We start from the raw sequence: 23,890 nt of genomic DNA on the forward strand, positions 1-23,890 counted from the left end.
TTGATTGGGACTCATCATTAGAAAACTTCTTGAGTTACATTTGATTATATTTATGCCGGGTACAGGACTTTATCCTCCACGGTAATTATCCTCCAGGCGATATCCTCCATGGCGGATAAAGTCCTCCGAGGGACTTTATCCGCCAAATGTTGGAGGATAAAGACGCTGAATCTAAAAATCATAGTTTCAGACCACTGAGGGTAACTTTTTAACTAATATTTTTTTGAAAATAGGTTGTAAAGGCTTTTGTGAGGTGAGTGATCAGAATCTGGTACTAAAATGTCTAAAATGATGAGATTAAGGGATAGATTATATTATCAAATTGGAATGTATTAGAAGAAAGTATCGTTAAAACAGAAGAATGAGGGCAATAATCAACAGCAAAATTACAAATTACTCGGACATCCAACAAGCCGTGAGCACCTACCATGCATGGTTCCGGCACTGATGTTGCCTTCAATGAAAGCATTCCAAACCTCGAAAAGAAGCTTTTGCTTCTCCACATAGCCTTTTCGGCTCTCCTGTACAGACAGGATCCGCAAATTAATTTCAACCAACTGTGCCTCATTGAAAAGTACCTGCACGAGAAAATAAAAGTTTACATTCGGGTTCATGGCGCGCTTGTTGATGCGGTGGTGCCATGATTCAAGATCATTGTTTGTGCGAGTACCTTTCATGAACTGGCACCAGGTCTCAGGTGGAAACATTTTCGAGTCAATCCACTGCCTTCGGACGTACTACATATCCAGTTACTTCTGCTACCAAATTGCCCCCTTTCTTAGCATGACTAGGAAGGTCGATAAAAACGTCATTCTCTTCGTCGGGTTGAATGGTACTTGGAGTTTCGGGTACTTCAACGTCACTATCAACAATTATTGGCGTGGAACTTCTAGGTTCACCCTCAAATTCCTCAAAGTAAACTGTTTCATTGCAGGAAAGCTCGTCTTCAGATGTTCCGAAGTCAACTTGTTCCATATAATTGGGCTGCCCGTACGCGGAATGATCAGGAAGTTCCATTTATTGTCTGAAATGATCAAATATTGGATATAATCTAATAATTTGACTGAATTTACTAATTGGAGGAAAACATCCAAATTCATAAAATTGGGGGATAAAAATGGAGGAAAAAGTCCCTGTTTGAGAAATGGAGGATAATGGTGGAGGATATCGCCTGGAGGATAATGACCGTGGAGGATAAAGTCCGTTTCCCTTTATGCCGGAGTCGTTAATTAGTTCAATTACTCTGTGTCTCAAGCGTGCTGCTAAGTGAGTGCTAAATTTAGTTTTCTCGAGTGTGTTTTATGATTGTTATGTTGAGATAAGGCGAGTTTTAGGTTGATCCATCTGAAATGGATCAAAGTTCCACTGTCCAACAAAAAGTAACCTAACGGATTGTTCCGACCCTGTTTTTAACGGCGTTCGTGTATTTTGGGTATTTCGAGACCTAAGTATGGGAACGTTCTTATTTTCTAGAGTGGGAGGATATTTTGGTAGTAGCCTTTAAGCTGTAACGGGTTCTGTTCTCATGTCGCAAGCGAACCGAATTGGCTCCGACCGTTTTTGAGGTAGAAAAACACAAGAGGTAGTGTCCCTGACTCTTGAGCCAATGGTTATAGGGCCTATTTTTCTTAAGCCTCATATGTGACCGAAGTAGGCGACTGTTACATAGTGTTTTTATGGCGCTCCTTGGTGTTTTTACGACATCATGACTACGGAGTCGATGTGACATTCGACCAGAATGTCAAAAATGCAATCTCTGCAGAATTCGAATTTTTAGCAGCGAGCCCTCCGGATTGATGATTATTAAGAATTAAGAACGTTATTGGAATGATTGGCCAAACGGTGAGGGCTAGAATATTCTGGTATTTTAAAATTTTAAAGATTCGAAGTGATGACGTAACATTTCTGAGAAACGTCAGAAACGGCCATTTTGGCAAAGAAGTAAAAGAAAAACACAACAACATTAGTTGCGCGGACGATAAGTACGAAAATTGTGAGAAAAAACAATAGCAGATTGCAGGAATAGCAGTGAACACTCCGAGTTGCAACTATTGTGTCGCTACAATAGTTGCAAGGCCGTTGCGAACAACGGTGAAGGGTGGAGGACAGCCTTCCGGATTAAGAAGAAATCAAGATTAACGAGCTTGATTCAGTGGATTCAAGAATCCGGAAAGGTTTCGGAACTGAAACTTTTATCCTTTTGTATAAACTTTTAGCTTCTTGTCATGTCCTGATTTGAATTTAATTAACAACTGGATTCATTTTGATAAGGATGAGAAGCTAGGAGTTGGGGGAAAGGGTTGATCCATCTTCGATGGAGATGATGATTTTTATCTACTGAACAAAAACAATAGTAATATAATCAATAGTAGTAGCCCTGTTTTTAGGAGTGACCTCGTGGTCTGGGGATACTGAGACCCAGCCATGAGCTCACTATTTCTGCATGTAATCTAGTTAATTTGAGTGTTTTGACCGAAGCCGGAAGCAGTAACGTTTTTGTCGACCCGATGTTAGAAAAGACCACCGAAAGTACTGGCTTGGTAGAGACGGTGAAAAGCATGCAAAGCTCTGCTTAGACGTTAGCCAGTCGTCTTATGACTTAGTTTTGTTTTCTGTCGATATGTATCTTCCGGGCGAATGTTACATAGATGTTTTTATGGCGCTCCTGGGTGTTATTCTTTTTAACATCATGACCGGCAGAACCGTTAACGAGCACTCCGCGCCGAGCGGATGCTCACATTAACGCCCTTAATAGGCCTAAACCGCCGGGGCGGAGGGGTAGTTTGGAACGCGGAAGCCTTCCGGATTACCGTGAATAGCTTTTTAACTTAGTTAAGACCGAAAATTCACGAACCAGGAAGGGTGGGGGGATTCGCGGTCCCGTCATCTCCTGAATGGTTTGTGACCAAAAACACTTAAAGATATAAATAAAACCAAACAAAAAGTAGTATAGTACCCAAGAAAAACAAAAAACATTAAAAAATTACGAAAAAACCAAAAACAGCAAAAAAGTAAAAAAAATCAGTAGAAATCATCCCCCCAGACAAGATGTGATCCGACCCCCCCTTTTGTTGTTGATAGATATATTGTTGTTACAGGCATTTATATCAGTCAAGATTGTTACGATCAGTTTTGGAGCCCATTTGTGAGGCTTGTACTGTAGGGTTATTTGAGCATTTAAGCACGTTAATGATAAATTGCGCTCAATCCGGAAGGGTCAGCTGATTTGCGCTCAATTCGGAAGGGTCTTGGGAGAAGACTGATCCGGCAAGCAGTACAAGGAGCAACAAGAAGGGGCTCAACGACAACAACAATCGACTGTTGGGTATCGTTAGCAAGTTTTGTGTCCCTTTTGGTACAAAAATTAAGATAGTAATCTGTGGGGGGCTCGACAGTGCTGCACTGTAGTGACCCTTCACCGAACTGCGAATATCCGAGTTAAGCACCTTAATTCGGATATTAAACAAACCCGGAGGGGTATAGTATCACCACTATTATTAATTATATAGCCTATATTAATAGTCTTATATCGTTTTTCAGTCAAAAACAACGAAAACAGACCGGTTTTTAGGGTCAAAATAGCGATATTTTGATCCCCCCACAAGTCGCCTATTTTTGAGATATCGATATTCTTTGAAACGGAAAAAAGCGCTAAGTTAGTGTGTTACATCGTAACTGCACTACCACAATAGATAGAACCGGTTAAGTTTAGTCCGGAGGTGGTCGGAACTATTTTGGTACCGAAAACTGAAATTTCGTGATTTTTGAGAAAACGGAACACTATAAATTTAGAAATTTTTTTGAAATTTTTGAGTTACGACAGTAAAAATAGTTGTTCGGACAACGTCCACTAGTGAATCTACAAGTTTTAAAACCCGCTACCCGAAAGCCTTCCGGGTTGCGGAGAAATCGAACTTAACGTGTTTGATTTGGTGGATTCATCAATCCGGAGGGGTACAGGTAGCATAGTTTTTAGCAAATTTCTTCTACAAAAGCGTTTTAGATCGGGTTTTTTTGCATTGAACTAGAAGAGTATAGGCATTCTGAGCTCGGGCAATAATTGTTAGGACGAAAGTACCAGATTTGCGGAAAAAGTTAGGCGGAACCTATAAGAGAGAAAATCTTTGAGTTTAGAAGAAAGACGTTTTGGTTAATAACTTTGGAAATACTGGACATATCGAGTTGATCTTGGTACCAATAGATCAGAAATTAGCTGAGCTTACTCATAGGGACAAAAGTTTTTCGGAAAAATAAGCGTGAAAATTTTTTGAGATTGTTTTTAGCAAATTCACCAATTAGGAAGGGTAGACCCTTCACGTTTTATAAATTTCTTTTAGAAAAGCCCTTATACCCCTACTAGAAGGTGATAGCGGTTGAATAAAGTAACTTTAGGCTGTGCTAGACGAAAAGGGAAGGCTAAAGGCACGGCAAAACCTTAATCGAGCCGAAGTTAGGCGAGCGATAAGACCCTTCACCGTTAGTGTGAATTGTCAAATAAGAGGCTTAACTTCAATCCGGAAGGGTCTAGGAAAGTAGCACATACCCTTCCCAGTTAATTGAAAGAGCAAAATTGCATCGGAGAACGTATCCGGAGGGGTATAGGTTGAAAGAAGGTAAACTCCGAAAAGCTACTTTTACAAAACCGGAGGGCTCCCAATCCGGAGGGGTCAAAGGTTTTTCAAGTTAGGAGGGGTCCGAATCCGGAGGGATCTTATAGTTGCTAATTCGGAGGGGTCCAAATCCGGAGGGGTCTTATATTAACTAACTCAGAGGGGTCCCAATCCGGGGGGTCTAGATTCTGCCAGTCCGGAAGGGTCCTATTTGTGCCAACACGGAGGGGTATTATTTTATTAAAGGACTTAGGTAGACGAAAGAAAGACTAAAAAGTGAGAGCTATTAGGTTAGTAGCACACAGGCTAGGTATCAGTGACTGCACTGGTAACTTGCCTTTCAATAAGAACCAGACCAAAACAAAACAGGTCCGAACTCGGATATTCGCGACACTAAGTCTAAATTAAAAAGTGCGTGATTCATTGGTGTGGATTGTAACATAATACGTTTTTGGGAAAAGTGACTGCCCTGAGGATTTTAGTAGGTCTAGCTCGGGCAGTCCAAAGGCAGATAGGTAACATAGTACTCGGTGGGTGCAATAGACGCCCACTTGAGAAAATTACTGCCTTCAAAGTTTTGTCTGTTTGGTGCAGCACCGAGCAGGGAAAGCTTTTTCTTTAAAAGACAGGTTCGACTATTGTACTGCGACAGACTAAGAGTACATTACACATACATTTTTTTTTTCATAGAGGTATTCATAGTCTGACATTAAATATATATTTTGTTTTTTGATTTTAAATCAACATAAACTGTGCTTGATTGGGTAGTGAGTACACTATCTTTTAAATTAACTGATAACATCATATTGTGCTAGTTTTCAAATCTTACCACCTATAATCGGTTAGTGTGAATAAATTTTATACAAACTGTACTCTGATAACATACAGGGATTCGTGGTCACTATTTAATAGAATCTTGTGAAAATTATTGTGTTGTGTCATTATTATTGTTAATAAAACTATAAGGTCTCTAGCAATCGAGTTAAGTATAGGCATTAAAAAGTGACAAATAGAGAATGAGTCTAGACAAGTCAAGGATACCAAAACGAGGTAATAGCTCTAGGAAATTCATACCTGAAAAGCAAAGAAAAACGATGACCGATCCTTTTGTGGATTGGATCAAGCGATCCCGGTCCGACAAATGAGAGACGGTTTCAGGCAGAATGGTTGAAACGAGAAGTCAGAAGACCTCAGAAGAGCGAAAAGAACTGTTAGAAGTGGAGGTCAATACGGACCATACCATGAACGACAACCAGGAAGTAAATGGACTGGAAGGGAGAGGCAGAAGGCTGGCGAGTGAATCTACTCCGGTAGAACAAGGCCATGATTTTGTCACTTCCACCGGGACATTGGATCGAGAGGAAATATCGGAACTGTCCGACATCTCGACTGAAATAGCGACAACTAGAAGATCTCCGACAGACAACACCATGATGGCAGGCGGAACTGGGAAACAAACAACGTCATCATCATTCTCAGAAAGAATGAAGAACACCTTCGGAAACATCTTTCCATTCAGCATGGGAGGAGGAGCAGGAAATGACGGTGAATCCCAGGAGGAAGAGGATGAAGAGGAGCAAGGGGACTTTGGATCTCAAGTCAGCCTCAATAGTTCGATCCAGGAAAATGAGGCACACGTCGGAAGAGAGACTGGAACCATGGACAAATTTGGTGTAGTGACAACGATAAGCAAAGAGGCAAACACACCGGGCCAGTCAAAAGACTTCGCGATTAGGACAAGTTCAGAGCCACAAACTGGAGAGAATTGAACCAGAGGGCTAGGCAACGCGTTAGCGGATCCTGAAATAGATAATGAAAAGACGTCGAAGCAGAGAGTTAAGGCCCGGATCTCGACCAGCACGAAGCTACCTGGGACCGACAGGGTTACACCACCACTAGTGACGCTACTCGTGGATAACGGGGCAGCACTAGAGGAAGCCTTAAACAACATAGTGGACAGTTTAGGAGAACAAAACGAGCAGATGTCAATAAGGATGAGTGAACTAGAAAGGGCAGTTCACATTGAAAGAGAGAGTCTGCGGGAAGAAATAAACCGCAACAGACAAGAACTTGGCAGGAGCGAAAAACGCTTGAAAGAAAGAACGGACAAATATATGGCAAGGAACTTGTCGCGAATGACAAGAGAGGCGGAACAGCGAGAGTTACGCTTAAGAGACGACATGGAGAAGTTAAGAATTCAACAAGAGCAGTCTCTTGGGACTCTTGACACAAAGATAGACGCGATGATGGAGAGGCGAACTCAGGCTATCATGGATAGGTTGGACGGGCTACTAAGCAGCAAGAGTGGACCAAAAGAAGGAGAACCGAACTCGGGAGGTCCCAGCAGGGAACCGAGGGTGAACTTCAATGAACATCAAAAGAGGAAGACGTATGGATCCACTAGAGGCAGGGGCAGTTCATCAGGCTATGCCACAAGGGGTAATGGAGCATGGGGCCCGAACAGTAGAGCAAGTTCAACGGGGAACAGACAGACCTATAACGAACGACCAACGCAAGGCACACATGCGACAGGGAGAAGTGATTCCGGCAACAGGGGGCATGCAAGCCCGAGGAGGAGTCATGTGGGCCAAGAGGGAAAAACTCACGGCGATTCGGATTGCAGGGATGCACCGCATACCGAGCCTTTGACGAGGTGTGAGGACACTCAGGCGGGACACTCAAGGGATGCTACGGCAATGGCCACAGCATTTGAACCACTAAACAGGTCTTTGGAGACATTCCTGACAAGGTTATCCAGAACCAATGAACGCATTGAGAAGTCCAGAAGAGTCTTTAAGAAACCAAGATGCTACAAAGACGAATCTGATGGCTGTAGTGATACCTGGATAGAGGTAATGAAGCTGCATTTCGAGGAGGAGAACTTGTCGAAGAGACAGGAATGCAGCGCGCTCACCAGCAACATAGAAGGGACAGCCCTGAACTGTGTCATGGCCAAGAAGCAATATCAATGTGACACTGCTGAGAAGATCTTCGAAATCTTGTTAAACCGTTTTGGATCAGGGGTGCAGGGGCACCAGGCGATGATGCGCTTCGAGAAACGGAGGCAACGAGAAGATGAAACGATAGACAAGTTTCCCGATGATTTGGAAATGCTGAGAAGACGCAGCCAACCGGATGAGTCAAACCGAAGGCTGAACCTGGCCGTAGCCTCAAAATTCATCGATGGTGTGAAAAATGATGAACTTCGTACGATGCTAGCAACGCATTACACACCACTATCAACTAATGCGCCAACACCGGAGGAGTTGAGGCTCAAATCAAAAGAGTATCTTTTGTTGAAACCTCCTTCGAGATCTGGATATTACAAGAACAATTATGGCAATTTTAACAACGGACCAGCAAACCAAGGGAATAATTGGTACAAACCGAGGGATGATATGGACAAGAGACGCTCTTGTGCTAATTGCAGTTCAACGGACCATCATGTGTCAGCATGCCCAGCTTACAAACAAGGCATGAAAGCAATAGGCTTTAGCCTCGAGGACGAAGATGCGTCAGAATTGGACCATGAGGATTTCATGAGAGGAGTAATTGCGAAATTCGGCCCGAGATGTTTCTTTTGCAACTTGGAAGGTCATTTTAAATCAGATTGTCCGCAATTCTGGGATGCAGTGGCAGACATCAAGCATCCAAGACATGAAGAAGCTTTATCAGGAGTGAAAGCCAGCAAGGCTCGACTTTTGAGTGAAGCAGAGGCACGCAGAAAGGATAAACCTCAAGAGCTGGCGGCAAAGAAAATGCAAGCGGTAATAGAGGAGACACGTGAGCCGGAACCAGCAACTGCGGCTCATGACTTCAAGATCGATTATAAGGCAGCCGCGAGGGATGCTCTAAATAGAGTGCAGCAGGAACTAGTGACGAAAGAAATCGAACAAAAAGTGAAACTTGAACTGGAGAATGAAAAACTTCAGGAGCAACTGAATACGTTCGAAGCAACGGAGTTCGAGGAAACTAAAGCACCAAGCAGTTTGAGCATGAAGCTTAATGTGATCTCCGGTCAGAGGTTCGGCATGGTGCCGCAAGGAAGCAAGATACAGTCGATAATCTCAGTGGCTGGACATCAGGTGATCAGAAATCTGAGTGAACCATCCGAGTTCACTTTGATGCATTTGGACACATATGCAGATTATCTGAGGCAGGTGGAGCCACGCACCGAGTCGAGAGCTGTGCGAGCACTACTAACGACGGGTGGCCCACGCACGAAGAAACTTCATGGACGCTACCTAGAAGTCTATGGGCCGTATCAAGTAATGCTGAACGTGGATGGAATCAGTATCTACACCAGGACTTATGTAACAACAGATGATGACCAAATGGGGCAGATCTATTTGGGAGAAGAGGAACTCAAAGTCCGCAGGATAGGCCATGACGCCATGATGGAAAAAGACGCAGTACACGTTGGGTATGAAGCAGATGTGACCGCACATCTGCTCGACACCAACGGAACAAAAATCGGAGTCCCAGGGCTTCTGGACACAGGAGCGGTAGTGAGTGTGATGCCGACAAAGACTTGGGAAAGAATGGGCTTCACGCGGGAAGATCTAATCCAACGAATCTCCGACTGGCCGCAGCCAATCGAGGAGCTATCTACGTAGCCGGAAAAACATCAATAACGGTCCTCCACATGGGAGGACGAGATCTTTGGATGAGCTTCCTGGTGGTAGAGAATCTGGACGACGCCGACCAATTCATCCTGGGCAGAGATTTTGTCAGGAATTTTGACGTGATGATTGACTTGAACAACGGTCTGATACGGATTAGAAACCCGGACCGAAAGTATGTTTAGAGACCAATTAATAGGATAATAACAGACGAAAACAAGGTACCAATTTTTTTGGATAGAAAAGTAAAATTACAACCAGGACAAGCTGTGGTAGCAATTTTTAGAATGAGAAAATTGAATTCGTTAAGTGATAGTAAACAGGTTTGCTTAGTACCGAATCCAAATAGTCAGAGTTCGGTGATTTTAGGCCGGAGCTTCTCGGTAACGCGAAACGGACTGTGTGTCAGTGTGTTGTTGAACACACTGGACACCACGGTTTCAATCCAGCGTGGAAAGAAGCTTGGCTACGCTTTGCCGATGAGGACCGACTATGAGGAGACACAAAACTTGAAGAAATATAGTGTGAAAGACTGTCCTTATCATGCCAATAAAGATAAAATTTTAAAGAGGATTAATGAATTAAAATTTATTCATAAATTGTTTTCAATGAAATCCGAAACGGACGACGGCTTATCAAGCTGCTCGAATTTTCCGGAACGCCCCTCTTCATATGAACTAGAATCTGACAAACCGGTTTTGCCAGAGATAGAACATTTAAAAGGGAAAATAGGTGAGGGAGATTTCGAAAAATTACGGGACCTCCTAAATCGGAACGCAGATGTATTTTCAAAACATAAGGCGGATATCGGTTGCTGTAATTTCGTCGAAATCGAACTAGAAGAGGGCGCCGTTCCCCATAGGGAAGGCGCAAGACGAATGACGCCACACAAATCGGAAGCGTGCCGAGCGGAAATAGAAATGTTGCTTGAATACGACATAATAGAACCCTCGAAATCGCCATGGGCTTGCGGGGTAGTAATGGCGAAAAAGAAAGGGGGGCAGCTTAGATTTTGTTGCGACTTTCGTTACTTGAACGCGGTAACGATAAAAGATGCGTACCCGATACCGCGAATAGACGAGAGCCTATCTAAACTTGGTGATGCCAAGTTCTTCACCACAATGGACTTAGGTTCTGCCTTCTGGCAGGTCCCTCTGCGAAAGAAGGACAGAGAGAAAACCGGATTCGCGTGCGAATTGGGATTGTACCAGTGGAAGAGGATGCCCTTCGGCTTGTGCAATGCAACGGCCACTTTTCAAAGAACGATGGCTCAGGCTTTGACGAAAGTGACCAAGAAGTACGGGAATCTCGTGATGTGTTAGGTGGATGACGTAGTCATAGCGACACCGACCCTGGAAGACCACATTGATAGGCTCGATGAGGTCTTTGGATGCATGAAAAGAGCAGAATTAAAGTGCAAACCATCGAAATATGAAATCCTTAGGGATTCGATAAAGTACCTAGGAAGAATGGTGGATAGGCATGGTGTGAAGCCGGACCCGGAAGCAGTGGAAGCAGTGTTGACATGGAAGGCCCTCAGGACGGACACACAGCTCCTGAGCTTCCTAGGGTTTGCCAATTACTACCGAGAATTCATAAAAGGATATGCGGACAAGGTGTACCCGATGCTGAAGCTGATGCGCAACAAAGGGAAAAAGTTCGAATGGAACGATGAGGCACAGGTTGCTTTCGAGAACATAAAGCGGGAACTGTGCGAAGCGCCAGTGCTGGGCATGCCTACAGAAAAGGGCATGTATGTTCTAGACACAGACGCATCGGTGGTGGCCATCTCAGGAATCTTGCATCAAGAGCAAGAATGGAATGGAAGAACAGTTCTCCGTCCCATTGCATACGGCAGCAAAGTCTTGAGTGACACAGAGATGAAATATGGCGCACCAAAAGCAGAAATGTTTGCAGTAGTCACCTTCGTGGAAAAGTACCGTGTAAACTTGGGGAGCGTTCCCTTCAAGTTACGCGTGGACAACAGAGCGTTATCCTGGTTGAAGACCTACTCGATGGATCAGAGTTATATTGGTAGATGGATAGTAAGATTGGATGGCTACCATATGATAATCGAACATAGGATGCGTGATAAACACCAGAATGCTGACAGCCTCAGCAAGAAAACTGAGTTCTATGAAAGATTGGAGCAGAAGCAGGCCAATAAGGCGGAAATAAAGGAGGGATTCTCGTTTCTGGACAAGGAAATTTATGAAGCGCTTCCCTTAACGAGATGGTTGGATAAGTCTGGACATCCAATTCCAGGGCACCCTGAGTTACCTGTAGAGAAAGCAGCCGAGATAAAGATCCTATCCAAGGAGGACCCGGTCCCCTTGGATCTGTTGCTGCGCTCGAACCTGGTCCAGCAAGAACTCTCTCGCATGAACATAAACAGCCTCTCATTATTGGATAAAACGGTGCAAGTCACACCGCAAGTGATGCGGATGCTGGGTGGATTGTTAGAAAGAGAAGTGACCAGAGATGACCCAGAGTGGACTGCTGCAGTGGCATCGCTAACAGTCAGTGAGAAAGTGAAGATCATGCCGTCCAGACGACAGCACGAAGAGAACGAGAGGGATTGTAGGACAATAGTTCAGCAACTAGTATCCTCAATACCCCAAGAGATTTTAACCAGTACTTCTTACGGACAGAAAGAACAGGGGAGCAGCAAGCGAAGGAAAACCGTCACCTTTGTGGACCGGGTTAAAGAGGGTGAAGAGGTAGAACAAAATCTGCTGTAAGACTATTTGTCCGGGGAGAAGGATGATGAGAAGAACCAGCGATCACAAGATCAACATCCGGGACGAGAAAATTTGTCCGGGGAGTCTGAGATAAACGAGAAAATTCCTGATGAGAAACAGGACCTAGAGAACAAGGTTTTGTCAGGGGAGTTCAGATGGATGCGAAGAAAGCACAGACATGATCTGGAGGAGAGTGCAGTCTCCAGCACAACCTCTTCAACGGATGATAATTCAGGAAGCTCAGGAATGGAAACCTATTCAGACAGGAATTCGAGCTCGGGATCAGAACTGTCAGAACTGGCAATACACACGCTACTAGTGGAAACTCGGGCAAGGGACCTGGACAGAGAGGTGTACCAGGATCCTGACAGTGATCGCTACCTAATACCAAGCGAAAGAGTCTTTGACAACGCAGCGGATGACTTAGAGACAATAGCGGTATCGAAACGTTCGATAAGCCTGTTGCCGCAGAAAGAGGTAGTCAGGACTGATCTTCAGCCGTTTGAACAAGAGACACAACCGTTGGCGAAGATTTGGTGCGTTAAGATGGAAGAAGACACACATCAGCCCAACGAGCTGAATAGTCAGATGAGAGTCATGAAGACATACTTGAAGGCGAGATACAGACTCTCGGACCTTCTAAGAGCGCAGAGAAATGATCGCATGACAAGCAACCTGAAAAGGTGGATCGAGAATGGTTCTCCGGATAAAGGGGACCTCGAGGAAGATAGTTATCGCATCCTGAGACAATACTTCATGCAGAAGGAAGGGAGGTTATATTTGAACAAGGACGGGATCGTGGCTTGCAAAAAAAGGGAGGAAGACAGAGTCCTATACAAGTATAACGCGATAGTGTTACCGCAACTCTATCAGACAGAACTATTATTCAGGTCACATGATCAAATGGGCCATCAGGGGATCGACAAAGTATATCAGAGGATCCTGAAGCGCTTTGAGTGGCCTGGGATGAAAAAGGCATGCGAGAAATGGGTAACAGCATGTCTGTCATGCCAACAGGTCAAGAATCCAAGGAAGTTGCGATTTCCTTTACAATCGATCGAGTCGTCTGAATTCAACGAGCTGGTGCAAATAGATCACCAAAAGATATGCATGACAGACAATGGTTACAATCAGGTGCTGGTCATGATAGATCATTTTACGAAGTATGCAGATGCCGTGCCCTGCATAACTGCCTCGGCGGAAGAGACATGCGACCACCTGATCAATACGTGGATAGCAAGACATGGTTGTCCGATGACGTTTCAATCGGATAATGGAACAGCTTTCGTAGGAGAGCTTACGAAAGAGCTTATGAGACGCTCACAGGTCGCTCAGGCTCACTCCACGACATACCACCCTCAGACGAATGGCTTAGTGGAAAGACAGAATAGGACGTTAGTGTCGATGCTGAGAGTATATTGTTCCAGGTACATGACCGATTGGGACAGATACCTTCCACAGGTGATGGGAGCATATAATAGCACGCAACACTCCACCACTGGAGTCAGTCCACACATGATGCTAACTGGACACGAAAAGTCTTTACCCTTAACCTTCTTCTACCCAGAATATGAGGGAAAGAAAACATCCCCACAGGTCTACGTGAGGGATGTGATCAGACGCCAACAGGAGTTGAACGATTTGTGTAGACAAAATACTCAGCAGGCACAGGCAAGGCAGAGGAAAAGATTCGACAAGAAAGCAGCTGGTGCAAAGGCTTACTCGGTGGGAGACTACGTATGGGTATTCCAGAACGTTATACCACCGAAAGGGACGAAAAAGCTCCTAAAAAATTGGAGGGGACCCTTCATGATTACAGAGGTGCACCAGGAGGGACGTTTTATAGACTGAGTACTGGCCGAGCCGCCCATTACGAGAATATAAAGCCTCACAATCCATCGACAGAAGACTGGTGCATACCTGCAGACATGGAAGAAGGGGGTTATCTAATGATGGACCCTGCTTGTGAGGTCAATGAGAAGGGCACCAGGGAAAATAACGATAGAAATGAAGTCATAGAGGAAGGAACAAGTACACCACTGGACCTGAACCCAAATGAGGTGATTGAAGCAGACGATGAAACTTTACCCTACGCAGAAGAGGACTGGCAAGATCGTGAACAAAGGGAGGTTCCTAAGAACTTGGAACCGGATCTTCCGTTCACCATACAGACTCGTCAGAAGGACGGGATGAGACCAAGAAAGAAATACAATCCTTACGGTGACGACTTTGTAGTGGATAGGATAGATCTAAAGAAGATAGTGGAGGAAGTAGTGGGTCTAGAGGAAATAACTGTGTCACAAGATGAGTGGGTTGACGACTGGTCGAAACCCGAGGTAGAATTCGACGACGAGCAACAGCAGTCATATGAACAAGACTTGACGAACCTGCGTGTCTTAGAGTGGCTGAATGAAACGACCTCGGATCCTGAGGAGACCAGTGTCACAATTCAAGACGTAGATCGTGAAAGCGTGAAATTCATCAAGACCGAACGAGATGATCCTTCCTGGGCTGCCCAGGAAGGACGACTACTCATTCCAGCTTCTAACCTTAACTTGATACCCGGTATGCGATCGACGGGGACGTCGATGGATATTTTTGTCCGGGGAGTGGGGGTAGGATTTACCCACACTGAAAACTTGATAATAAAAAAATTAAGAATAGCAAGAGAAACAGGAGACTTAGAAGCAGAAACAGGCGAAGAGCCTAAGAAACCTGACATAGGCAGGGTAGTTGAGTCATATTTTAACTTACCAAATGAATATTCAATTAACATAATACTAACAGACAGTGATTTCATACTCACAAACAGAACATGTGCGATAGCAATCACCGCAGACATGAGTTTTAGGACAGCATTAGCGGCAGATTTTAAGAGAGATTACAAAAACGTGGAATTCCTTTCGAAGCAAAGACCAGGGATAGGGGGCGTGGCAGCCTTACCTCCGGCGGCGTCGCAGATACCGGGAAAATACTTGTGCTTCTTAGTAACGAGGGCGACGGAGAAGCAGCACGTGGACCCAGAGAACCTAGTCTTGTCTTTGACGAGGCTGAAGGACTTCCTTGTCGAAATGGACGTGAAGGAGCTCTCGCTTCCAGTGTACGATCCAAACAGAGGAAGACTGCATCCTCGGGAATTGTACGCGCTTGTACACGTGATATTCTCTGATACGAACATACAAGTATATCTACATAAGAAATATTACTTAAGTATAGGCTGAATGATGTGCGAGAGAGTGTTAGGCCAAAGACTAAGTTGTATGTAAGATGTGTTATGTTATGTTATGTTATGTTAGGTTATTATGTGTTAGGTTATTAAGATCATGGGTAAGTAGGAGTTAGTGACCATGAACAACTAAATGATGATCTTAGGAATAGATCCAAAAGTTTGGACTGTCCAATCTTAGGTCGAATTCCAAAATTTTAGAAACCAATTGATTTTAATAAATTCTAGGATAAATATCTCTTTATCTGAACTGTTTTTAAGCAAATTTTAACGATATATGTTAAGGTGAAACTGACAGGTGTGATATTTGTGACTTCTTTTCTAGATCCTGATTGATCATTTAATTACTCACTTGAGTCAAAATCTTGGAATCAAAACCGAATCGAACTGGAAAGAACAGAATGGACAATTTCAACTTGGATGAATTGATGGACCTGGCAGAGGCATATGTAGGACCGATGATAGATGCGATCTATCGTCGGCTGATCGATCGAGACTTCGCTCTGGAGGACCCAGAGGTAGTCATGTTGCTGACCGCCCTGATCAACATCTTGGGGCACGACAACCGTGGGGACCGCCCCACGGAAGTCCTGTTGATGGCAGCATATGGAGAAAGAGGAGTACTAGACCGCCCGAACATGAGAGTGATGAGGTGGAGAAACGGGGTTCTCTGAGGGAGTGACTTGGCGAATGAGCCTGGATTGGGAAATTCTAGGACTTACCAACCAGGTGAGATGCCAATGCCCTCCAAGCCCAAACCTGGGCTGACGAGAATGCATCGGGAGATGAACAGCGAGGCGACCTCGACTGGTTCACCACTGAGAGCAGCTGTGCCACCAAAAAGGGCGAAATTAGGACAAGAAGTTCAGACGAACCAAACCATGCAAGGTCTGGATGAGATGAACGATGAACTGAAAAGTACGAAGAAGGAGCTGGACGAGATGACCAGAAGCATGCTCCAGATGGAGGAAGATCGGGATATGTGGAGAAAGTTGTTTGAAGACTGCAACAAAAAGCAGGGTCAAGAGATTGAGCGCTTAAGGCAGGAATACAAAGAGCGATCGGAGCAGATGGCGTTGACAACGGCCGTGGAGAAAGTGATACCTGCAAGGGATATTCCTCGTGGGCAGTCCCCGATGGAGCTCTTGACGCCTCGAGAAATGAGTCAAACAACGGAGACACGACCCCCAGTAGAGACAAATCGAGTAACGATCCCGGATCCTAGTGACACCTTGGGTGACCCCGTCGTAGAACAGACAGTGAGGAAACTGATAGAGACAGCTGGACGACTGGTCGCTAACAAGAATGCGCCAGGTTCCGGGGTGACTGCACCCTATGGAACGATTGACGATACGGGCAGAGTACGACTCTCCCAGACTGTGATCAGACAGGGGATAAGTGACGTGACACCACTCATGGGGAGCTCGAGAATCCCAGAGAGGAAAGTGCGGAAGATGCCAGCGAAGAAAGTGTCTCGCATTATAGACGTGCAAAAGAATAATCATTTGAAATACAATTTCACGGGAGTTCCGGAGACAGATCCGAGGGCCTGCTTCAATCGAGCTACTTGGAGCCCGGCTGTAAACCTGCAGCAACCACCGCTCGGTACCTCTCATCTGATATTGGGAAACAGCTTAGTCAGAGTGCTGTCGAATTTGAGGACCTCGTGGGTCACCACGGTGATGGCCTTTGGAGGCGCGACGATAGCCCAATTATATCGGATGGTGGAACTGATGAATCCAGGGAGGATTCCCAATGTGATGATCTTAGTTGGGACGAATGACATCTCCAGAGGTTCAGATGAGCAGGAAGCACTATGGGAGTCAATGATGGTTTGTTTGTTTACGACCCTCTGGCAGAAATTCAGTTGCGCGGTACTGACCGTTTGCACTGTGCCAATGAATACGAGAAGCCTGACAGCATCAGGAAGAAGGCACAACGAGGGAGTCGTCAGGTGGAACAACATCTTGAGGAACCTAGCAAGTCGAAACGCCGGAAGAATGATCCTCATGGACATCGAACATGAGTTGAGAGCCATGGATCAGGCCAGACTGACCACGGACGGCATCCACTTCGACAGTATCGAAGGACAAGCTTGGTTGAATCGAGTCTTCCAAGAGCGGTTGGACGAGCTGGAAGCAGAACTCTTTGACACAGGAGTGCTGAAGGAAGAAGGAACAGTGAGTGATGCGGTGATTACCACCTTTGTGCCTCCTAGCCTGGAAACACGCTTGGGTACGGTCCCCGCCGTCACGAACTACAGGCAACAAAGCTCCAGCGAACCAGGTCAAAGAACAGACGTACAGGATCGATTGGGAGAAGCACCGATGAGAAGGACCATTCATCCTAGGAGAAGAATAGGACCTGTCAACCCAATCGAAGAGACAGCAGGCACATCTAGATTGGACACTAGATCGGAGACGACAAGTACCAGTCGAGAGGAGAGACCGAGCAGAGGCTCATTGATGTGGTCGAGACCCATACCGTCTCCCTGGCATATATACAAAGACGAACTAATGAAGCTGGATCTTCAGAGAGTAAGCTTCATCGAAGATGCAAGGAGGATGCTGAATGGAGCGATGATATCCGTCAGCAGATTGTACTCGATAACCGGCGTAGACTGGTTGATAGCCGCTAGCATAAATTTCAGCTCCACGACGGCCTTAAGATTTGCTGACTTGGAGGGACTGCCCTCTAACAACACGATGTGACCAGTGAATGCGAGACCGTTGCAAGATGTGAGATTGAACCATGATGAGGGGAATCGTGAAGAGAGACCAGGAGATTCCTGACGACGAGAGCGCCGATTGGACAACACGTGAAGATATTCAGGCAGCTGACGACACCACCTGGTCATGTGAAGGAAAGAGTGTACCCAAAACTAGTGAACCAAGATGGTGATGCCCAGAGATATGGCGGATTGACAGCGATAAAGAAAGATGAAACCATCTTCGCCGCCTATGACAAAGCAGAGATGAGGAAGGCCAAGATTATGGTAGTAGCGAATTCAGAGTTCGTGTACACTTCCAAGTCTTTGTTTTGGCCGGACGTCATAATGTTGGCAGCGGTCGACCTGGACCTACTGCAATCAGTATCTTTGGCTATAGGGGTACAAAGGCAGACGGACATGAATCCAATTACGATTGTGTTTGCTGGCATCAATGACCATCTACACAGTAGAGGTTTTCTGAGCAGACTCAGAGATCCTACAACAGCAGAGAACGCTGTATGGCCAGCGATAAAAGACATCCTTGAGTCGATGGGTGAAGTGGTGGATGCGACGAAGGAGGGGTCATTCAATAAAGTGGCATTGAGAGTAGTATTCGCGTTGTCTCCGGGATATGTACATCTCCCGGATGGACTGAAATTCGTGTATGCAATTGTGGCCTTACTCTCGGAAGGAAAATATGATGTGACCATATCAGCCCCGAATCGCCTGATAGAAATGGAGAACCTGAGGCCACTTAAGGCTGAACTGCCTGCAGTATGGTCAGATATCTCAAACGCGATGAGAGGATTCAAGGACCACGCGCTACACATGTTAGTGTTGGACGAAGTGCTGGGGTTGGAACTGTCCAATTTCAGTCGACAACTCAAACTGAAACCGGGAATAGACGACGACCATCGAGTGATCACGGCAATGTCCAACGACTTATGGTTCCGAGCAATGGAAGTGGCAGGTGAAGACACAAGAAGGAAAAATTCACTGGAGACGAGAGCTCATCTGGAGGCGATGGTTCTGAGAACCAAGCCGGAAGCCAACCAGTGGCTACACCTGAACACTAGAGTAGCGGCATTGGGTGCAGATGCTTTTGAGCAAGGCCCCGTGATGATCACGAAGATACATGCCTACTTGTTGAAGGAGGTGAACCTGGCGGAAAATGCCGGAGAAAAGACCGCTGAGTTTGTAAACAGAATGTGTCAGATTACTCTGGAAACCTTCTGGACCCAGGAAGTGAAAGGACAGGAGGGCTTTGAAAGGACAGACAGCATGCTAGAAGGGTTGGGAGCCGGATGGACCGCGTCCTTCTTGGCAAAAGTTTACCCGAAAGTCTCGCACTATTTGATAAAGGAATTCCTCCAAGCAGTAGTGAGAGTATCGATAGTGGAATTAATAGCCTTGTTCGTGACATTCGGAGCGGAGAGTTTCGTGAAAGGACCGGCGATGCTGCTCACCGATGGAATTCAGAACCTGCGGCTAGACGGACTTCTGACATTGATTGCAATTACCCACGGAAACTTGGAAGGACTAATGGAACTGGCACGTTGTCCAGAGCAGATGAAAGGGAGAGTGAGGAACTTGGATATGAAGAAACCCACGGACTCGTGGAACAAGATAAGAGACCTGAGACACACTCTTATCCAGTATCTCTTACAACAAAATCGCTTTGGAACGGGAGAAGACGAGACGATTGAAAGAGAGGAAGATGTTAGACGACATGTTGGAGGCATGCCACTGTTAACTGATCTGAGCTTGGCTATGAGAACCGATCCCTTGGCGCTGATCAGAGGAGTCACGGAGTTCGTGACAGTGATCTATGGACCAGCAGTCATGTTTGCGTTCCCTGACGTTAAAGTGGAAGCATATAGGAGGTCGGTGCTGCACCTGAACCTCATATCGGCAGTGGACGGTAGTACACTGAACTGGTGTGAGCAGCACACATTACGGGAGCTCATGAGTGAAGATCTGTTATTTGCCAAAATATCGGAGCCAGAGATGACAGTCATAAATTTTGACGATCACTTCCGTGATCGCATGGGAGAAGTAGAAAGAGGACACATCGAGGTGTTTCCAAGGCTTTGGAATCTGAGACCCTATGATAAAACGAATGGTGAGATAACCAGAGTGCCTCGTCTTACTGCAGCATATCACAAAGTGAGAGAAGAGACGAAGGACTGGGGCGATTACAAGAAGCTGCCGGAGGCAATCCCTGAATTCCCTCTGATAAGAAGGATGTTGCTCGGAGCAGTCTCCGTGGTACAAACTCCTATGTTGAGAGCATTCGAAACCAATGAAAGGAGAGTAGGGAATTTCGTGGGAACGATGGATCCATACTTCGTAGGGAGAAATGCCGCCGTGTTACAATACACACGATTTGCATACACGGATCAAGCGACGAGAAGGCGAATAAGCAACGCCGCGACTCCCAAGCCTGGAAGATTTGATGAGGAATGGAAGGGATTAGGCTTAGCTCCGATGAGGATGAGAGGCAGGACCGAATTGCCTGAAGCCTCATTAATCCTGACTAGTGTAAAACAGGAGATGAAAGTGGGAGGAATACTGCAGACGAGAACCTTCCTAGCACCCTTCGGCTGCGAAGAAATCAAAGTGGTCCATGGAGAAGAGGAAGATAAATCGGCCGGTACACTGCTCATACCGAGATTCCAGGAAGAAGCCGACAATGACGAACAAGGACCATCGAGCCCGAACAAAGATAAATCAGAAGGAAATGACGGACAGGGTGGGAGCCGTCAAACCGAAGAACCCATGCAACAAGATCAAGCTGGTGGGGAAGACGACAGGGCATCTACAGGAGGAACATCCAGCCTGGATTTCAATATCTTCAGTGATCTTGAGAACAATGCAGACACGTTGGAAACGACTGAGCCAGCGGATGAAGGCATCTCGACACTGGAGCCTCCGTCAGCCTTTATAGAAATGAAACGGAATTTGCCGGAGGCAGCTCTCCTGGCAATTCAAGAAATAATGACCAGAGAATCCTCATGGAATCACCTCGGAGGAGAAGAATAGAGGCTTCAGCCAGAGTACCTTTCTTGGGAACGCTGCCCTAAGAAGAATGGGAAGTACATCACCGAGACCACGAGAGTAGGACGGGATGCAAACTGGATAGAGTGGCGTTCATGGAAGAAGTCTGGACCGTGGTTCAAAGTTATGGGAACCAGTCTATTCTAAAAACGTGTCTCAACCAACCCTTGATGAGAGAAGTGCTTGACAAGCTTGATGAGTGTGAAGGGAGACTGAGTGAGTTGTTGATCGACTCAGCCACTGATGAGAGTGAAGCGAATTCTCCCATCAAGATGACACCGCAGGACGATGAAGGAGAGGTGGTGTATCTGTCAAGAACCAGGAGAGGGACGATGCGATCAAAAATGGTGATTGATAAAATCAATGCGATGAAAATGAAGTTAGGCCGCAGAGTGACGCCGAGGAGAGTTGGAAAGACGAAAGTGGATACAGAAATATCGATGAAAGCTGGTAACTCAGCGAAAAGGAAACGAGTTGAGGAGGTCATGGATTTGGGGCAAGGTGATTATCAATTGTCTGGCACAGATAGAATGTTAACTGATATAGCGATGGTGCCACCCATTCTCATGGCGGGGATAAAGTCAACCGGTTATAAATCCAAAAGGAGTGACCGCACTCTGACTGGAGCAACCTTAGAAATGGAAATACTCAGCCAATGTGCAGGAGCAGATACCCTGTACATTTCGTGGCTGTGGACGTGAAGAGTACAAGAACGATCGTGGATCAAGCCTTCCCAGTGCCGAAGTGTGTAAGATTGGCGAGAATGTCCGAGAAGTCTTACGAGTTACTATGTAAGATGTTCTCAGCAGTTCCAGAGAGAACCAAAGAAGAATTGGAGTCGATACTAGGAAAGAAGTTCATGGGATATGTGAGTGGGAACTTCAGTGACTTTGAGAGACAGAAACAGAGAGGATCAAATGTCACAGATTACAATGCAGTAGACGAGAATGATGAAGTCCACCGAGTGATGATGGAAGTGGAACCATTGCTGGAAGCTTCGGGAAAACGTAATTGGAGGAGCATCATGTTGACGCATGACGAGTTTCCTTGCCACTGCTTGCTGCAGACCTGGTGGTATCCCAAGCGTAGTAATCTGATGTTGATCTGGGACTCTGGAGAGCTGCTCTCCATGGGTTTACCAGATTCATCACAGCCCGTAACGATAGTGATAGTGGGAGTTATGATGGCGATACGATGGCTGGAAGCTCATGTGAAAGAAAATAACAGACAGGAGGCACCGACGAGAGAACAGTTGCGGAAGTTAGATTGTCTAAAAGATTTAGATCTCTTTGAGACAATGTGCAAAATTCTAAACATTCCGATGGAAATGAAGAAGATATGGGCGAGGAAACGATTGATGCCATGGTTCAGAGCTAACATGACTGCATGGTTGTACGAGTATGCGAAAAAGCATATGTCGAAGCGCGGCAGGGTGTACAGTGAATATCAGCTGGACATTGGAGCAGGAGCTTTCAAGCGAGCTCTCGTGACTCATCGGAATGCAGTGACCACCGCTGTGAAAAGAATTTCCAGGACGAGTGAACGTAGTGGAAAGGAGAAGGCAGAGATGTTAAAGGAGGATTTGGAGAGAAACGTGACGTTGTGTCTCCCCAACAGCTTCTGCAGGAACAGAGAATCTAACGTGGATCCCCTACCTTGTTGTAAACAAAGGGTGGAAGAGCAGAAGTGTTGGAGGACGGCTTCCAGCAGCGTCAGGATAGCTAACGACGTGTTACAAGATACAGAAACTGAGAGTGCAGAGTCAGTATTACAGGAGGAAGAAATGGAACACTGACGGATGACCGAATAACAAGATGAAAAAAGAGATGAAATTAGAAGAATTTAGAAGTTTTAAACTTCTAAACGACGAAAAAAGAAGAAAACAAAGGAGTGATGAAGAAAAGTTAAAACTCAGAATTGTTTTATGTGTGTGAAAAACTCAAGTGAGAAACCAAGCAGGTCCTGCAAGCCAACACCTTTTAAATCTAAGAGAAAAAGTTTTAATCGGGACATTGACACTGGAAGTCAGAAAATATGTTTTTATCTTAGGTCATATCCTCAATGTGCAGATTAATGAAAGAATTTGAAGGCTATAGTGATGTAGTATGATGCCATTTATATTCTGCAGTGAGTCGATGTGACGTGGATAAAAGTAATTTCGTGCATTTTGTAAATTCTGTTCGATGACACTGTAACCATTTTACGAACATTGCGTGATTCAATGAGGATATTGACCGGACTGTCCGGGGAGTATGTGACATTCGACCAGAATGTGAAAAATGCAATCTCTGCAGAATTCGAATTTTTAGCAGCGAGCCTTCCGGATTGATGATTATTAAGAATTAAGAACGTTATTGGAACGATTGGCCAAACGGTGAGGGCTAGAATATTCTGGTATTTTAAAATTTTAAAGATTCGAAGTGATGACGTAACATTTCTGAGAAACGTCAGAAACGGCCATTTTGGCAAAGAAGTAAAAGAAAAACACAACAACATTAGTTGCGCGGACGAGAAGTACGAAAATTGTGAGAAACAACAATAGCTGATTGCAGAAATAGCAGTGAACACTCCGAGTTGCAACTATTGTGTCGCTACAATAGTTGCAGGGCCGTTGCAGACAATGGTGAAGGGTGGAGGACAGCCTTCCGGATTAAGAGAAAGTCAAGATTAGCTAGCTTGATTCAGTGGATTCAAGAATCCGGAAGTGTTTCGGGACTAAAACTTTTAGCCTGTTATATAGACTTTTAGCTTCTTGTCATGTCCTGATTTGAATTTAATTAACAACTGGATTCATTTTGATAAGGATGAGAAGCTAGGAGTTGGGGAAAAGGGTTGATCCATCTTCGATGGAGATGATGATTTTTATCTACTGAACAAAAACGATAGTAATATAATCAATAGTAGTAGCCCTGTTTTTAGGAGTG

At 45.3% G+C, this 23,890-nt stretch overlaps 1 protein-coding gene across 3 annotated transcripts in view; it reads right to left on the reverse strand.

The window, feature by feature from the left end:
- Positions 1-23,890, reverse strand: part of LOC134843971 (serine/arginine-rich splicing factor 7-like) — a 265,310-nt gene that overhangs the window by 11,336 nt on the left and 230,084 nt on the right. The window lies entirely within an intron of this gene.

The sequence above is a fragment of the Symsagittifera roscoffensis genome, chromosome 4, assembly GCF_963678635.1.
Source record: "Symsagittifera roscoffensis chromosome 4, txSymRosc1.1, whole genome shotgun sequence".
Taxonomy (NCBI): domain Eukaryota; kingdom Metazoa; phylum Xenacoelomorpha; order Acoela; family Convolutidae; genus Symsagittifera; species Symsagittifera roscoffensis.